Here is an 18,938-nt window from a genome sequence, read left to right as displayed (position 1 = left end):
GAAGTGAGATGGTCCCCCACCTGCCTTGAGCTCCTGCTCACTTTCTCTTATCTTGGCTTCCGGTTTGTCTTTTCACCTTCTCAGTTTCCTTGGAAGGTCCTTCTTTCTCTGTCTTCTGTTCTCTCCACCCTGATCCCCATTTGGATTGTTACTCACTTTTTAGGACCACTTTCTAACAGCGTTCAACAGAATGTGCTGCGATGGTGGAAATGTTCTACATCCATGCTGTCCAATGTAGTAATCACTAGCCACATGTGACTCTTAAAGTGTGGCCAGTGCAAGTAAGGAACTGGATTTTTGATTTTGTTGAAGTTTAATTAAATTTAAGTAGCCAAATGCAGCAGAGATTTCCTGTATGTCCAAAACTCTTAACTACATGGACCAACTAGGTATATGCAGCAGACTTCCAAGCCCCTGTCTGCAGCTCAGAATTCTTCTTAGCTCCTGACCCCTATTGACTGTTGGTCATCTCCACCCACAGAAACTGAAACTCAGTGTCCGTAGCTGAATTTATCCCTGTTCAAAACCTAGTCTTCCTCCTATTTTCTCATCCACTCAGTAACTCAAGGGACAAATCATGAGTCATCGTCCCATTTTCTCCACAGTCAACATTAACTCCATTTCTTAATTCTCTCTCCAATCCATCTGGTCCTTTGTTTCTACAACAACTGCCCAGATCCTCCCCCATTTTTACTTACTGGAAGATTATGTCTTTGAATCCATCTTCCATATTGCCACAGAAATTCTGCCTTTTGAAATACTACCTTGCTTAAATCTTTCAGTGGCTCCCCATTAGCTATGGATGAGGTTCGAGTATTTCTGCTTTTCATACCAGGCCCTTAGTGATCTGACTTCTGCTTGCCTCTCTAGGACCGACACCTCACCTCTTGTTCCTATTCCTTTTCATTCTCTAGCCACGTGTGAACTGCCCCAGTGACCTGTGTCATGCCCTTTGCACACCGTTTTTTCTACCTCATCCACTGGAAGATCTACTGTGTAGCTCTCAAGACTCAGTGAGCTCCTCTGGAAGCCTTTGCTGGTCAACCCAAGTAAAATTTGGCACTTTCTCCCTTGCACCTCTTCTGCCCTACAGAACACAAACCCCACTGAAGTATGGCTTACACTGTTTCATTTATTTGCTTACAAATTTTCCTTACTCCCAAATACTCTCTGAGAGTAGTGATCTGTGTCTGATTCATTTTTGTACCCCTAGCATCTAGCACAGTGCTCAGTGAATGAATGATTCTGTCAAGGGAACACTCTTTGCCATTTAATAGGGAAGAACACAGCATTCTAAATTACCGTTCCATTAATACATGCACCTATACTTAACTGCATTGTGTTAAGTAGGATCAATGTCTTAATCATGACTGTTAGGGGCCACCATCAAAATGCATGACTCACCAACACACATCTGGATAGAGAGCCAGGCTTTTTTATTTAACATTTTAAAAAATTTAAAAATATTTACTAAGTTAAAAAATCAATAGAGATTAATACACAATTTGAAAAAATAGAGAACTCATTGCCAAGATAATTATTAAATTTAAAAAGAATCAAACATGAAAAGTGAAGGCACTCTTTCCCCCAAATAAATAGTGTTACATGACACCATAAATAGTGTTAAGAGTTTGAGAGCAGATGCTGAAAGCACCTGTTTGGCTTATCAAGGAGAAGGTGGTATTTATCTCTGGAACATAATCTCCTTCTGAGATAGTTTTAAAAATGTGTATAGTTAATGTCCCAGGATTATCATAGCGTTCTTTTACACAGTTCTCCATCCCGTCCTCTACTTCACCCGCTCTACTTTCTTTTCCACCACCATCTTTGTTAGACTGAGGAAGAACCATGGTAGCTATTAATTTTCCTGGAGTCTTTGAAATCCTGTGAATGCTTGTGTTCAAACAGAGCAGGGTCACTGTGGTAACCAGATTTCCCCTTTATTACACTCTTTTCCTCAACCTTCCCCTTTATTACACTCTTTTCCTCAACCTTAGTATAAATGTTGTTGTGCATAGGGTGATTATGCAGTCTTTTAACCTGTCTAGCAACTCCTGGCAGCCTTGTCTCTAGTTTGTCTAACCCCAGTAGTTTTTGGCATTTATTAGACACCTACTATGTCACAGGCACTGTACTTAGTGCTGGGGGCAAGCAAGAGAATGAGACACAGTTCTTTCCCCCAAGTAGCCCACAGCCAAGTAAGGGAGATGCTTGTCAAGGGTACCTCAGGGGGCCAAACTTCTTTCCCTCTAAATATTTTATAACCTATTTGGAAACCCAACAGAAAAATAGGCCAAAGTCTGGGACAGCTCACATAAAAAGGGGAAGTTCCTACAGAGTTCTATGTAGGCTGTGTGGGGGGAGGGGCATCGCCAGGTTACTGAGGAGGGGGTGGGTTGGGGATGAAAACGGGTCCACCCACAGCACTGCATGTCGTGGTAGGGGAGAGGCATGGCTTCTTTCCTGGTTCTCTTCTGGTTAAACTGTGTCTGCTGGGCTGCTCTTTTCTTGGTTCTTAAGCTACAGAGAGCATGCTTTTCTTGGGGGATATTTTTGTTTTGGTCCTCTCCTATTGCCTTTTCTGGGGTGCAGACGTCTCTAGCACCTGGGTTGGAATATTGAAGAGGCTGGAAAAAAGTTCCTGGAAGTGACAGCTGAGTCGTTCCTCCAGTCCCATTGTCCCTACTCAGTTCTCCTTTACTCTTCCTTTCAGAGTCTTCTGGGAAGTTACTTACGCATATTGTCCAGGTTTTATTTTGTTTGTTTTGGTGGCCACTATTGAGAGGGGTAAGTGGAATTCATTTATCCCATCTTATCCAACTCACATAAAAATGTCTGTAAAAAGTAAGGATTTTTCTTTTTTGTATGCAGTTTACCTACCCTTTTGTGGCCATATCAGTGGGTTTGGCAGCCCCTGCCTTGGTCCTGTCCTAAAGAACCTCCTTTAACCACCTCCTCAAAGGCAGAATTCCACACACTTTGTGTGTCTCCTGGGCATAGCTCTCTGGGTAAGGGGCAGATCCCGGCCCAGAGAGAGCACAGTAGGCAAAGAAAGCCAGGCAGATTCTTGGGACTTTGAAGGGGAATGATATTTGCGGCTGAGCCCAGATTTCTTTCCACGTGATTAAGTGAGCAGATTAAGTAAGCTGGTCTACAGAGAGAGAGCGAAGAGGATTCACATTGGGAATCATGTAGCCTGATAGAAAAGACCCCGTTCCTGGTGAGCCCTAGCTGGGTTCCCAGTGTGTGTTTTGTAAGATCCATATGAATCCTTAAATAAATCTCTTGTCACTTTAGATAGCTGGACTGGGTATGTGTTTCTTAAATCAGATGACCCCTGATTGGCACACTCCATTTCTCTTTTAGAAAGGTTTTTGGCCTCATTAAAATAAAATTTGATTATGTCGATCAAAGTGACAAGCTATTTGTATCAAGTGTGTTCAAACCTGCATAAAAATAGCTCCACTGGAGTGAGATGTCTTTGAACCATTTCTTTACCCAGCAGTCCTAATAGGGACTCAATAAGTATCTGTTAAATGAAACTTTTTTCAGTTGTAACCCTTAAAGTATGGATTCAGCATTTAAAAATTGCTTTCTGTAAGACAACAGAATGTAGAATCTCAGTGGGTATAGTTTCAGTTTGAGTTGGATTTGAGGAGGGGTGGATATTCTGGAACAATTCGTCAGAGATCTGGCCCTCACCATTCTGTCTAGGAAGTCCTGAGAGGCTGGTTCAGGGGTTGTCCAGGGTTTGGGAACTGTTAAAATGAATATAACTCTAGGCTAGTGGGTCTCAATGCTGATTGACATTAGAATCATTTGGGAAACTTTTTAAACTATAATTGCACTTGGGCACCACCTCCAGAGTATAATTGGTATGGGTTGGGGCCTGTGTATGGGTATTCTTCAAAAAAGTGACTCTAAAATGTAGCTAAGGCTGAAAAGCATGGCAGTAGACACTACCTAAATCATGAATGTAGCCTTGAAGCTAGTGTAAACTCATGGGGCCTTTCAAGCAGATGTAGACCTTGGTCCAGGTCTGATTGTTGGAGACCTGTGGTTCTTAAATTGTGGTTCTTGGGTGAGTAGTAGCAGTGTCTCCAGGGGGCCTCTTAGAAATGCAAATTCCCACGCCCCAACCAGGCCGGCTGTATCACTCTGGATGCAGCCCAGCAATCTTTAGTTCAGCAGGCCCTCCAGGTGATTCTGATATGCACCAAAGTTTGAGAACCACAACCCCAGGCCAAAACAGGCTCATGTGGAACCCGTCGGGTTTGCCTGGGTTCCTGCTACTACTCCTCCATAGGTTGGGTCATAAATTGTTATTTTTTCATAGAGAAAGATGCTGGAGACTTATGACAGACCATTTGTAGAACCATTATCTTGATGAGTTAACCATTTTGAATATTTTATAGGATAATATGGTCAGTTTATAAAATGTTTCACATAGGTTATAATATTACATGCCTACAACGGGCCAGGCAGTTTCTAACTCTTTCCACTTAATAACTCATTTGACCCTAAGAACTACTCTGATAGAGTGAAAGGATCCGTTCAGAAGCGACAGGAGAGAGGTTCTGTTGCAGAAGAGGAAACATGAAATGCTGGGCACTGCTGCCCATTCAAGATAAATCAGAAAATAGAAGTGGTTAAGGGAATTTTGAGGATCGAAGGAAGTGGAATAAGGAGAAGTGGATGAGGAGTTTTATACCAGAAATTTACATCGCAGAAATTTACAACTTTATAAGTACCTTTTTGGAAACCAATTCCTGACTCTAGACTTTAATCCCCCAAAGTCTAATTTATTAAGGTTTTAAAAAATACTGATTGCTCTTCTTTTTTTTTTTTTTTTTTTTTATTTATTTATTTTTTATTTATTTTTTTTTTAAATTTTATTTTGTCGATATACATTGTAGCTGATTAATGCTCCCCATCACCAAAACCTCCCTCCCTTCTCCCTCCCCCCCTCCCCCCCAACCATGTCCTTTCTGTTTGTTTGTTGTATCAACTTCAAATAATTGTGGTTGTTATATCTTCTTACCCCCCCCCCATTTGTGTGTGTATGTGTGTATGTGTGTGTGTGAATTTATATATTAATTTTTAGCTCCCACCAATAAGTGAGAACATGTGGTATTTCTCTTTCTGTGCCTGACTTGTTTCACTTAATATAATTCTCTCGAGGTCCATCCATGTTGTTGCAAATGGCAGTATTTCATTCGTTTTTATAGCTGAGTAGTATTCCATTGTGTAGATGTACCACATTTTCCATATCCACTCATCTGATGATGGGCATTTGGGCTGGTTCCAACTCTTGGCTATTGTAAAGAGTGCTGCGATGAACATTGGGGAACAGGTATACCTTCGACTTGATGATTTCCATTCCTCTGGGTATATTCCCAACAATGGGATGGCTGGGTTGTATGGTAGATCTATTTGCAATTGTTTAAGGAACCTCCATACCATTTTCCATAGAGGCTGCACCATTTTGCAGTCCCACCAACAATGTATGAGAGTTCCTTTTTCTCCGCAGCCTCGCCAGCATTTATCGTTCATAGTCTTTTGGATTTTAGCCATCCTAACTGGGGTTAGATGGTATCTCAATGTGGTTTTGATTTGCATTTCCCGGATGCTGAGTGATGTTGAGCATTTTTTCATATGTCTGTTGGCCATTTGGATATCTTCCTTAGAGAAATGCCTACTTAGCTCTTTTGCCCATTTTTTAATTGGGTTGCTTGTTTTCTTCTTGTAAAGTTGTTTGAGTTCCTTATATATTCTGGATATTAATCCTTTGTCAGATGTATATTTTGCAAATATTTTCTCCCACTCTGTTGGTTGTCTTTTAACTCTTTTAATTGTTTCTTTTGCTGTGCAGAAGCTTTTTAGTTTGATATAATCCCATTTGTTTATTTTTCCTTTGGTTGCCCGTGCTTTTGGGGTCGTATTCATGAAGTCTGTGCCCAGTCCTATTTCCTGAAGTGTTTCCCCTATGTTTTCTTTAAGAAGTTTTATTGTCTCAGGGTGTATATTTAAATCCTTAATCCATTTTGAGTTGATTTTAGTATATGGTGAGAGGTATGGATCTAGTTTCATTCTCCTGCATAACGATATCCAGTTATCCCAGCACCACTTGCTGAAGAGGCAGTCCCTTCCCCAGTGAATAGGCTTGGTGCCTTTGTCAAAGATCAGATGGCAGTAAGTGTGAGGGTTGATTTCTGGATTCTCTATTCTATTCCATTGGTCAGTGTGTCTGTTTTTATGCCAGTACCATACTGTTTTGGTTATTATAGCTTTGTAGTATAGCTTAAAGTCAGGTAGTGTTATGCCTCCAGCTTTATTTTTTTTGCTGAGCATTGCTTTGGCTATTCGTGGTCTTTTATTGTTCCATATAAATGTCTGAATAGTTTTTTCCATTTCTGAGAAAAATGTCTTTGGAATTTTGATGGGGATTGCATTGAATTTGTATATCACTTTGGGTAGTATGGACATTTTCACTATGTTGATTCTTCCAATCCAAGAGCATGGGATATCTTTCCATCTTCTTGTATCCTCTCTAATTTCTCTCAGCAGTGGTTTGTAGTTCTCATTATAGAGATTTTTCACCTCCTTGGTTAACTCAATTCCTAAGTATTTTATTTTTTTGGTGGCTATTGTAAATGGGCAGGCTTTCTTGATTTCTCCTTCTGCATGTTCACTATTGGAGAAAAGAAATGCTACTGATTTTTGTGTGTTGATTTTGTATCCTGCTACTGTGCTGAAATCATTTATCAATTCCAACAGTTTTTTTGTAGAGGTTTTAGGCTGTTCGATATATAGGATCATGTCATCTGCAAACAGGGACAGTTTGACTTCATCTTTTCCAATCTGGATGCCCTTTATTTCCTTCTCTTCTCTGATTGCTCTGGCTAGTACTTCCAACACTATGTTGAATAGGAGTGGTGAGAGTGGGCATCCTTGTCTAGTTCCTGTTCTTAAAGGAAAAGCTTTCAGCTTTTCCCCATTCAGGATGATATTGGCAGTGGGTTTGGCATATATGGCTTTAATTATGTTGAGATACTTTCCCTCTATACCTAACTTATAGAGGGTCTTTGTCATGAATGAGTGCTGAACTTTATCAAATGCTTTTTCAGCATCTATAGAGATGATCATATGGTCCTTGTGTTTGAGTTTATTAATATGGTGTATCACATTTATTGATTTGCGTATGTTGAACCAACCTTGCATCCCTGGGATGAATCCCACTTGATCGTGATGAATAATTTTTCGTATGTGTTGCTGTATTCTGTTTGCTAGTATTTTAGTGAGGATTTTTGCATCTATATTCATCAAGGATATCGGCCTGTAGTTTTCTTTTTTGGTTATATCTTTACCTGGTTTTGGTATCAGGATGATGTTTGCTTCATAGAATGAGTTTGGGAGATTTGCGTCCGTTTCAATCTTTTGCAATAGTTTGTAAAGAATCGGTGTCAATTCCTCTTTGAATGTTTGGTAAAATTCTGCTGTGAATCCATCTGGTCCTGGGCTTTTCTTTGTTGGGAGCCTTCTGATAACAGCTTCAATCTCCTTTATTGTTATTGGTCTGTTCAAATTTTCTACGTCTTCACGGTTCAGTTTTGGGAGCTTGTGTGTGTCCAGAAATTTATCCATTTCCTCCAGATTTTCAAATTTGTTGGCGTATAGTTGTTTATAGTAGTCTCGAATGATTCCTTGTATTTCAGATGAATCAGTTGTAATATCGCCTTTTTCATTTCTAATTTTTGTTATTTGAGTCTTCTCTCTTCTTTTTTTTGTTAGCCATGCTAATGGTTTGTCAATTTTATTTATCTTTTCAAAAAACCAACTTTTTGATTCGTTGATCTTTTGAATTGTTTTTTGGTTTTCAATTTCATTCAGTTCTGCTCTGATCTTAATGATTTCTTTCCGTCTGCTAACTTTAGGATTGGATTGTTCTTGTTTTTCTAGTTCTTTAAGGTGAAGTGTTAAGTTGTTCACTTGCCATCTTTCCATTCTTCTGAAGTGAGCATTTAATGCAATAAATTTTCCCCTCAATACTGCTTTTGCAGTATCCCACAGGTTTTGGTATGATGTATCATTGTTTTCATTAGTTTCAATAAAGTTTTTGATTTCCTGCTTGATTTCTTCTTGGACCCATATGTCATTAAGTAGAATGCTGTTTAATTTCCATGTGTTTGTATAGTTTCCAGAGTTTTGTTTGTTATTAATTTCTAGTTTTAATCCATTGTGGTCTGAGAAGATACATGGGATAATTCCAATTTTTTTGAATTTATTGAGACTTGATTTGTGACCTAATATGTGATCTATCCTGGAGAATGATCCATGTGCTGATGAGAAGAATGAATATTCTGAGGTTGTTGGGTGGAATGTTCTGTAGATATCTGCCAATTCCAATTGGTCTAGAGTCTTGTTTAGATCTTGTGTTTCTCTACTGATTCTTTGCCTAGATGATCTGTCTAATATTGACAGTGGAGTGTTCAGGTCCCCTGCTATTATGGTATTAGTGTCTATTTCCTTCTTTAGGTCTAATAGAGTTTGTTTTATAAATCTGGCTGCTCCAACATTGGGTGCGTACATATTTATGATTGTTATGACTTCTTGATGGATCAGTCCTTTTATCATTAAGTAGTGTCCCTCATTGTCTCTTTTTATGGTTTTTAGTTTAAAGTCTATTTTGTCAGATATAAGAATAGCCACTCCAGCTCGTTTTTCTTTTCTGTTTGCATGGTAAATCTTTTTCCATCCTTTCACTCTTAGTCTGTGTGAATCTTTATGGGTGAGGTGGGTCTCTTGTAGGCAGCATATAGTTGGGTCCTGCTTTTTGATCCAGTCAGCCAGTCTGTGTCTTTTAATTGGGGAATTTAAGCCTTTAACATTAAGAGTTGTTATTGAAAGGTGTTGATTTATTCTTAGCATTTTATTGGTTGTTTGGTTGTCTTAGGTGTCTTTTGTTCCTTGCTTTCTGATTTACTGTTTGGTTTCTTTGTTTGTTGGTTCCTTAGGTTGTAGATAGTGTTTTTGTTAGCTTGTTTTCTCTTCATGAATGCCATTTTTATTGTACTAGCGGGTTTAGATTTTTCTTAGGTTTTTATGGCAGTGGTAGTTATTTTTCAGGAACCAAACCCAGTACTCCCTTGAGGATTTCTTGTAAGGGTGGTCTTGTGGTAGTGAACTCCCGCAGTTTTTGTTTGTCTGAGAAATATACTATTTGCCCCTCATTTCGGAAGGATAGCCTTGCAGGGTAGAGTATTCTTGGCTGGCAATCTTTGTCTTTTAGTATTTTGAAAATATCATCCCATTCCTTTCTAGCTTTTAGGGTTTGTGATGAGAAGTCTGATGTTAACCTGATTGGGGCTCCCTTATAGGTGATTTGACGCTTCTCTCTTGCAGCTTTTAAGATTCTCTCTTTGTCTCTGAGTTTTGCCAATTTGACTATGACATGTCTTGGAGAAGGCCTTTTTGGGTTGAATACGTTTGGAGATCGTTGAGCTTCCTGGATCTGAAGATCTGTGATTTTTCCTATACCTGGGAAGTTTTCTGCCACTATTTTGTTGAATATGTTTTCAATGGAATCTCCATTTTCCTCCCCTTCTGGAATACCCATGACTCGGATATTTGAGCGCTTGAGGTTGTCTGATATCTCTCTCAGATTTTCTTCCATGTCCTTGATTCTTTTTTCTTTCTTTTTGTCTGCTTGTGTTATTTCAAACAGCCCATCTTCAAGTTCAGAGGTTCTCTCTTCAACTTCGACAAGCCTGCTGGTTAAACTCTCCGTTGTGTTTTTTATTTCGCTGAATAACTTCTTCAGTTCAGCAAGTTCTGCTACATTTTTTTTCAGGACATTGATTTCCTTGTATATTTCCTCTTTCAGATCCTGTATACTTTTCCTCATTTCATCATGATGTCTAGCTGAGTTTTCTTGTATCTCATTCAGTTTCCTTAGAATTATCACTCGAAATTCCTTATCAGTTATTTCAAGGGCTTCTTGTTCTATAGGATCTAGAGTATGAGATTTATTAACTTTTGGTGGTGTACTTTCTTGATTTTTTGTATTTCTGGTGTCTTTTTTTTGGTGTTTATTCATTGTGGCAGGGGGTTTCACAGTCCACCGGTTTAAGACTAATGACTAACTAGGATGTTGCTGTGGTTGCCAATTTGGTATGGCTCCCGCCGTGACTGCTCAGTTGTCCTCTAGTGTCTTGTGTGTGTGGTTGCCTCGGGTCTTGGGCTTCTCCGGGGATCCACCTTTCTGGTCAGCTTGTACTCTGCTGGGCTGGTGGATCACGTACCACAGGGTGTGTGATCTCTGTTGAGCTTTCACTTTCTGTACAGGACTTCTCCCCATTCAGTGTGCTCTGGCCCAGGCTGTTAGATCGTGCAGTGGCGACCCCACCGGGTGTGTGGTTTCTGTCGAGTCTCCGCCTCCCTGGCCGCACGTCTCCCCCCTCTGTGCACACTGTGCTGGGTTGGGGCGTGTCTTCTGCACCCCTCGTCTATCAGCTGGGCCTTCAAGACCCTGCTCAGCACCGCCTTGCCCAGGAAGTCTACCAGGTTTCTGCTAGGCACAGACGACCAGTCTCTCTGGGTGCCTTTGTAGCACTGTGTAGATCTTTCTCGGGTCTTGTTCACCTTTGTATCCCCCCGGTATAAACCGAATCTAGTGCCCGCCTGCAGCCTGCTCTCCGGCAGGTTCAAGCAGACCTGGGAACTCTCCTACCACACTATTCCCAACCAGAAATTCGTTAGGCTTTTTTCCAAACTGGTGGTCGCAGAGATGGTATCTGCCTCCCAGTAACAGGAAGTTTACCGGGGCCGGAGTCCAGGGTGTGGTGGAGTGACAGTCGGCCCGCCCGTACTTCCTAGCCCTCCCAAAACTGGTCGGGACGCCCCACACCCCCAGCCCTGCCAGAGAACCGTGGAGGGAGTGGGAGAGGAGGTCGGCCCGCAGGGTCCGGAAAGCCCCGCGCCAGGCCAAGCAAATGGGCTCAGTGATGGCCGAGCAGGGCGGAGCTGCCCGCACCTGGGAAAATGGAGGCAGCACCGGGGCAGTGAGTGGCCTGGTGGTGCAGGCGGAGAGCCGCGTGGGCATCCACCCCCCGAACAGAGCTGTGCCAGGGATCACTCACAGTGCTGTGCCAGGTCGGGCGCTCGCTCTGTCTCTGGTTTGTTGCCTTCCGTGTTCTCGGCGCTGCCGCCTCGGGCTGTTCAGTCGCGGCGCCGCTCGGGCGCTCCCAGGAGTCTTCTTTAATGCTGGCCTGAAACCTCGAATCCTGAATAGGGCAGCTGGCCGCCTTCAGTGCGGCCCCAGCCTCCGGGATCCTGGCTGCATCCACAGCAGCCCTGGCGCCGTGTTCCCTGTTTCAAGACTCGCTTTTGCAGCTAAGAATCAGTTCTTTTCCTGCTCCACACTTCAAAGCTGTTGCCTGTAAATGAGGCAGCCTCTCCTGCCGGGGGCAAAGTGGCGTTGAGCCCCCACGACGGGCCAGCAGCAGCAGTCCTCCCTTAAGAGATGGCCAGAGAAAGGTCCACAAGTTTCCCGGCTGCCTGAGGCCCAGTGGCCACCTTTTCCACCTCAGCTACTCCGCGCCAGCCGCCGCAGCCGCCGCCATCTTGAAACTCCTGATTGCTCTTCTAAGTCTGCAGTCTGAAAGGTTTTGTCGCTTCTAGTAAAAAGAATATGGCATTGCTTTTGTAGTGTACTTTTGTTAGGAAATAAAAGCTATCCAAAGGCGTATTAGGATACATTGGAGGAAATAATTGAGTAATTTTTTAATAATGATTTTTAGTACCTACTTATCTAAAAACTGCTTTTTAAAAGCCATTTCCTGAAGGTAAATGTACTTTTTTATCTCCAGCTGCAGAAGCTAAATTATTATAATTACTAATTCCATTGGGGGAGCAAATTGAATAGGAATCATGAAAGATCAGGAAGGGAACTTTAAAGTCATCTTATTCATTTCCTTTATTTTTTATGTGATCTCAATTAAAACAAAAATAAACGTAAGTGGAATTTACCACCCCAACACTGGACAATTATTGTAACAGCCTTTTGGCTCCCTTCATTAAGTCTCCCCCAGCCACCAAGACTGGGCTTCAGAAAACATAGATCAGATCATTACTTTCACTAGCTTCCCCATGAAACATGGATTTGTTAATTTATTTTTTCTTTACTTTTAATATTTTATTGTAAAATTGATTCCTGAGACTCCAACTGGAATACAAAATTGCTATGTGTACTTACATATTTGATATTTTTACTGTATGTATTTAAAATTTTTGGCCACACAACAAGTCTTAATACATTTAAAAAGAGAAAGATCATAGAATATATGTTCTCTGACCACAGTAATAGAAGGAAACTTAGAAAATTCACAATGGGTAAAAAGAAAAAAGCACAGAGAAATTAGAAATTAGAGAGTACTTTGAGAGAAAAATTAAAGCAAAACATATCGAAATTTATAGGATGCAGGGCTCAGGCAGTGCTAAGAGGAAAATTTATGTTTGTAAACATCTATATTAAAAATAAGAAAAATCTCAAATCAGTAATGTATACTTCTACCTTAAGAAAATAGAAAAAGAAGAGCAAACTAAACTGAAAGCAAACATAGGTAGGAGATAACAAAGATTACAACAGAAATATATGAAATAGGGAATTAAAAAACAGTAGAAAAAAAATCAACAAAACCAAAAACTTGATTCTTTAAAAAGATTAAAAAAATTTGCAAACCTTTATCTAGACTGACCAAGAAAAAGGGAGAGAAGACCAAAACCACTAAAATCAGAAAAAGGGGCATTATTACATTGTCATTATGGTTTTTTGTGTTGGTAAGATTTAGTTTTTCTTTCTTGTTTGCATTTTTGTTCTGCGAGTGAGTTTTGTTCTTTCTAGTGTATTTGTGGTAGTGATTATTGTTTTTCGGATTTCAGATGCAGGACCTCCTTGAGGATTTCTTGTAGCACTGGTCATGTGGTGGTGAACTCATGCAGTTTTTGTTTGTCTGGAAAATACAGCATTTCTCCCTCATTTATGACAGATAGCCTTGCAGGATACAGTATTTTTGGCTGGCAGTTTTTTCTTTTACTGTTTTGAATATTTAATCTCATTTTCTTCTGGGTTGTAGAGTTTCTATTGAGAAGTCTGTTGTTAGTCTTATAGGGACTCCCTTACAGGTGACTTAATGCTTTTCTCTTACTTCTTTTAAGATTCTCTCTTTGTCTTTGTGCCTAGCCAATTTGACTATAATGTGTCTTAGAGAGGATTGTTGACCCTTCCAGATCTGAAGGACCATGTCTCTCCCTGTACGTGGGAAAATTTCCATTATTATTTAGTTGAATAGGTTTTCCATGCCTTTTCCTTTCTCCTCACCTTCTGGATCCCCCATGATTCAAATGTTTGTGTGCTTAAGGTTATCTATTAGCTCTCTTAAATTTTCTAAATTTTTAAAAATTCTTTTTTCTTTTCAATTTTTTTATTTGTCTGCCTGGATTATTTTGAAAAGACTGTCCTCAAGATCAGAAATTCTTTCTTCTGCTTGTTCTAGCTAGCTGCTGAAGTTCTTGGTTATGTTTTTTATTTTGTTGAGTGAATCTTTCAGTTCCGTGATTTCTGCTACATTCTTTTTTAAGTTATTGATCTCTGTGTAAATTTCCTCCTTCATATCCTGGATTTTTTTTCTCTTTTCATTATGTTGTCTGAGTCTTCTTGTATTTCAGTGAGTTTCCTTCAGATTGTTGCTTGGAATTCTTTCTCAGTCATTTCAAGTGTTTTCTGCTCTATAAGGTCTGATCTTTGAGAATTATTATATTCTTTTGGTGGTATCATATTTTCTTGGGTTTTCATATTTCTAATATCACACACTGATGTCTGGTCATCTGGTAGATCTATTGCCTCTTCTATTACTCTGGAGTGGGCTCTGAGGAGAGAGATGTCCTCTTCTTTTTCTGTTCTCCACTGGTGACTCCCCTTGTGTCAGTGCAGTAGACTGTCTGGTGGGCCACCTGCACAGTGTCTGTGTCTCCTGCTGTGGTGTCCACTGCTTGCAGTAACTGTGGCTGTGGCTGTGGCTGTGGTGTGCCATCCACACAGAAATGGTGTTTTCAACATGCCTCTTGCCTGCTTCTGGATGGGGAATGCTGCCCTTGGCTCCTGCATAAGGACTCCAGGCATGCTCTGTTTCTTGCCTGTTTCTGGGAGGAGGTACTGCTAGGACCCTGGCCGTGCTCTGCCAGTTCTTTAGTTTCTTAACATAGCCCTTCAATCTTCTGCCACCCATTAGGAAATACCGTAGCCTCTAACTAAACCCAATTGCTTGGCTGTCTCTGAATATTGTAGTTCTCTGTCTCAAATCTTAGACTCCCTGCAATTTAGTCCTCTCCAGGAATGGCTTATTCCTACTGATTCACCTGGTGTCTCCTACTTAGCTTCTGAGGACTAACAGAGTCACCCCCTCCTCTGTGAAGCTTCTAGGCCTCAAGGAGTCAGAACACATTTTTTTGTTATCCTACCATAGCACTTTAAATATTTTTATGGCAATGCTGACTTTTTTTCTCCTTCCTAACGTTCTTTCCCTCTCTTCCTCCTTCCCTCCTTCCTTTTCTTTTCCTTCTCTTTTCCTTCCTTTCATTTCCTTTCCTCCTTTTCCCTCCCCCTCCCTTCTTTCCTTCCTTCCTTTCTATTGCTAAGAACATTTCTTGCAAACAGACCCTGTGTCTTTATTCATCTTTATACCTACAGCACCTGTTACAGAGAAGGTGCTTAATAAATGTGTTAAATGAATCAATACATGTATGTTGTCATAGGCTGAATAATGGCACTCCTCAAGACATCCACATGCTAATTTTCAGAATCTGTGAATATGTTATCATACATGGAAAAAGAGACTTTGCAGATGTGATTAAAGATCTTGATATGGGGCAATTATCCTGGGTTATTTGAGTGACTCAATGTAATCACAAGGGTCTTTATAAGGAGAGGCCATGACCCAGGGAATGCAAGTGGCCCCTAGAAGCTGAAAAAGGCAAGGGAATTGATTCTTTCTGAATCATCCAGAAGAAACTGTGCACTGCCAATATTTGATTTCAGACTTCTTAGCTCAAAAATCATAAGAGAATAATTGTGTGTTGTTTTAAACTACTGAATTTGTGGTAATTTGTTAAGGTAGCAATAGGAAAATAATACACACGCTTATATGAATTAGCAAGATACAGACCCTTTAGACATACTTTATAAAATTGTCTATTAAAGGACATAGCTCACATAAAAAAGGAATAAAATAAATATATGGAGAAATGTTTATCCTCAGTAATTAAAGAAATAAAAAGTAGGGCAATCCTGAGATACTATCTCTGTTAAAGTGGTAAAATATTGTTAATAAGCAGAACTGGTAAGGCTGCAGTGCCATAGAACTTATTACATTAATGTGTTCATACACTAATATTACTCCAAATAATAATAGCTATGGTTCTTGAGAAGTTATTATGTGCCATGCATTATTTTAAGCCCCTTTACATGTATTATGACAGCTGGTCTTCAAAAAACCTTCCAGGTGCGCCACCACCTGAGGTCCTGAGATGGGGACCATAGGCCAGCTTTGCCCCACCCACAGCCAGGCAAGCAACGGAGCATGCCACTGCCTGGGGTCCTCAGACGGGGGCTATGGGCCAGCCCCGCCCCCATCCACAACCAGGCAAGCACGCCAAACCCATAGTGCTTAAGAAAGTCCTCGACGAGGTAGACCAATGCAGCAAAATACCACCAGACTCACTCCCTGGAAGAGAAATCTCAAAGCAATCAATTTAAGACACAACAGAGACCAAATGTCAAATCCCCTCAGAGAAGAAAAGGCATTATATATCAATCCTGAAAAATGAGCAAGTCTAAGAAAAATCTTTGGCGTGTTGTCTTTCTCTTACTTTTTCTCAGCAACAATAGCAGTATCTCCCCATTTATCTGGAAGAATGTCACATACAAATATGATGACTCATTTGATTACCCTATAGAAATCTGTTGTCAATTCTTGGTATTCAGTAAACCTTATTCCTTCAAATAAACAAACCAAACCCCCCCACAAAATAACCTAAAGTAGGTTGTATAATTATTCCCATTACAATCTAAAAACAAAACAAAACAAACAAAAAAACAAGGCAAAGAAAGCTTATGTTAATCTGTTCAAGATCATACAGTTTGTAACGATGGAGCCAGGCAATGCAATTTGATACTTATGGCCCCACGTAGTCTAGGAGTTAGAATGTTAGGTCATTCACTTAATTCAAATTCAACAGAAGCCAGAAGTTGTACGTTTCATAAATATGTTAATTGCAACTCTAACTACAAGTACAAAAAACTAAGTTGAAGCTAAGTATATTACATTACAGGGGCAGTATAATTAAATTGTAGTACATAAACAAGATGGTACTTTTTTCAAAAAATAAAAATTGTGAAGATTGCACAGAAACGGGAAATTATTCATGATAAAATCATTAAAGCATAAAAATAATTTCACATTATGATTGTAACTTTATATAAATTTTTTTATCAATTCCATTATTAAAAAACATTCCGTTGTGATACAACTATGGGTTGCAAAATTTTAATTACTTTAATATTACTATTTTTCAATAAAAGTATAATAAAATAATTATCTTTGAAAAAATCCTGTCAATTTTATTCTTAACAAATCATAGGGTTGAGTCTTTCAATTTAATAATATGTGTGAGGAGAAAGCCTATTTTAGATCCATTACTGATTTTTTTTGTAAAGAAAAGAATATTTTTACAGCTGTGTCAATTAAGACATTCTTAGCAACAGGTAACAAAATAACTGAATCAAACTTACTTAAAAATTCAAGGAAACTATTGGTTAATGTTAGTGAACATTCCAGAAACACTAAGTGCTTTGGCAGCTCAGCAGTGTCACGAAGACTCACTTTCTACCTTCCTGGAACTGGCTGTTTCCTGAGGATTGCTCCCCTCACCGTCATAGGGTGGCTGCCAGCACCTGCCAGGCTTGCATTCTTCCAAGGAAGCACCACATTTTTACCTAGCCATAAAAGTCCCTGCCCATCCCTAAACTAAACACCACAGCAAATATGATGAGATTTCACTGATCCATTTAGACCCATGAGTTCCTCATTCCCACTCCCCTCCTCCTGGAGCAGAGGGTGAGATCATTTTCATTACTACTCAAAGGGAGAAGAATGAATGAAATGATTGTTGGTGAGGTAGCTATAGTATTCATAATGGAACACTTGTGAATTAGCCTCTTTATATAGGAATCCCAGGCAAGGCTCCAACCCCCTGAGCAGGACCTTTATTCCCTGTTAGGACCCCAAATCCCCACCCTGTGCAGACCTCAACTACCTCCCCCACCAGCCTTGGGCCTGGATACTGGGAGTGCTCATACCCCTTGCTGTTTCTTTGTGAGGAGGCCCAGAACAGCAGAGGGTCTCTGCCTTTCAAGATCCTGAACCAAAACCCTCTTAGTATGTTTTAGTTGTCACTTTGAAGGAAGAGACTGTTGCTCTTTTGGTCCTGTTCCTAGTCGGAAGGACATTTTAAATAAACTGGTTCTGGTAGTTTTTTAGTGTTTTTCTACGCGCTCATCTGTTTCCTGTATATTGTGGGTCAGGGTGCCATTTCTCACATGTCTATATGACGGGAAAAACAACATCTTGGTAAAGCCCATGGGGTCTGTAAGGGCTCAGATGAGAGCTACTTGCCCACCTGGAGTCAAGCTTTTAATTCATTGCTTCCAAATACTTGAAAGGAATGCTGCTCCATCTTGCTCAAATATTTACTGAGCACTGACTATGTGCTAGGCACTGTTCTTCAGATAGTTGGAAATATATTCCAGTACATTTACCAAATGCACTTTCCAATGAACCTGTAGAGAAGTGTTCATTCAGCTCAGCACAAGTCCTCGTGTAGACAGCTGCCTAGGGCTCCCATGCTGGCCTCAGTACCCTCTTCTGAATTCCATGGTTGCCTTGTACTCAGTTTCACAACATTCAGCCTCCTGGGGAGGGACATTAGTGGCAGCAACAGCGGGTGGGTGACTGCTGAGCCCAAAGGGAAGTTCCAGTTCTCAAGTGTTTGTTTAAGAAAGCCTGCATGTGTCCCTTCTCTCCTTGCTAGTTAACAGTGGTTCCGGAACAGACCTTCAGTATTTGCATTGATTGCCAAAGATGAATTACCATCTGCCTTGGCTTTAAATTAACTGGGGCAGTTCTAACCCAGGGAGAATGGGTAGCTAGGAAAATGGAATTGATTCTAAGCTTATTTCCATTTTGAAAGGCAGTAAGAAGTAATGGGGCTAAGGGAGGGGGGTGTTCTATGAACTGTGAAGCAAAAGGAAAGAACCTTGTTTTAGTGTTAAACACGGTTGGGTGAGAAATGAAAATTCCTAGGAAGTGCTGCATCTGCTGTAGCTATTGGTTGACAAAATACAGTTTGATGCACAAAAGCCCCAAATTTCCTTGTTTGACAAGTGCTATCAAAATATTTCAGGAGGTATGCTAATATTCATGATTTTTGTTTTTAGGAAATGTCTTAATGTTAGCGATTTTGTTTTCTGGCTGTGTGTGTGTACACAATGCCAACTTCAAAGTTATGAGATTTAAAACTGGCCTGATTACTTCAAGCTCAGTGTGGCCGAAACTGATCTCATTATCTCTGACTGTGAGTCTGATCTTCTGCCCATATATCTGAGCTCAGTTATATCTCAGCCCATCCATGCATCCTGGTTACCAGGATAGATGCTTGAGACTTCAAAAACTCCCCTAATTCTCTCACAGCCCACAGCAATGCTATCACTGACTGCTGATTTTCTATTCTAAATACCTCCATAGACATCGAGGACATTTATAGAACATTTCATCCAACAACTGCAGAGTATACATTCTTCTCATCAGGACATGGACATTCTTCAG

The sequence above is a fragment of the Cynocephalus volans genome, chromosome 13 (genome assembly GCF_027409185.1).
Source record: "Cynocephalus volans isolate mCynVol1 chromosome 13, mCynVol1.pri, whole genome shotgun sequence".
Lineage (NCBI taxonomy): Eukaryota > Metazoa > Chordata > Mammalia > Dermoptera > Cynocephalidae > Cynocephalus > Cynocephalus volans.
Note: the sequence above shows the minus strand (reverse complement) of the source record.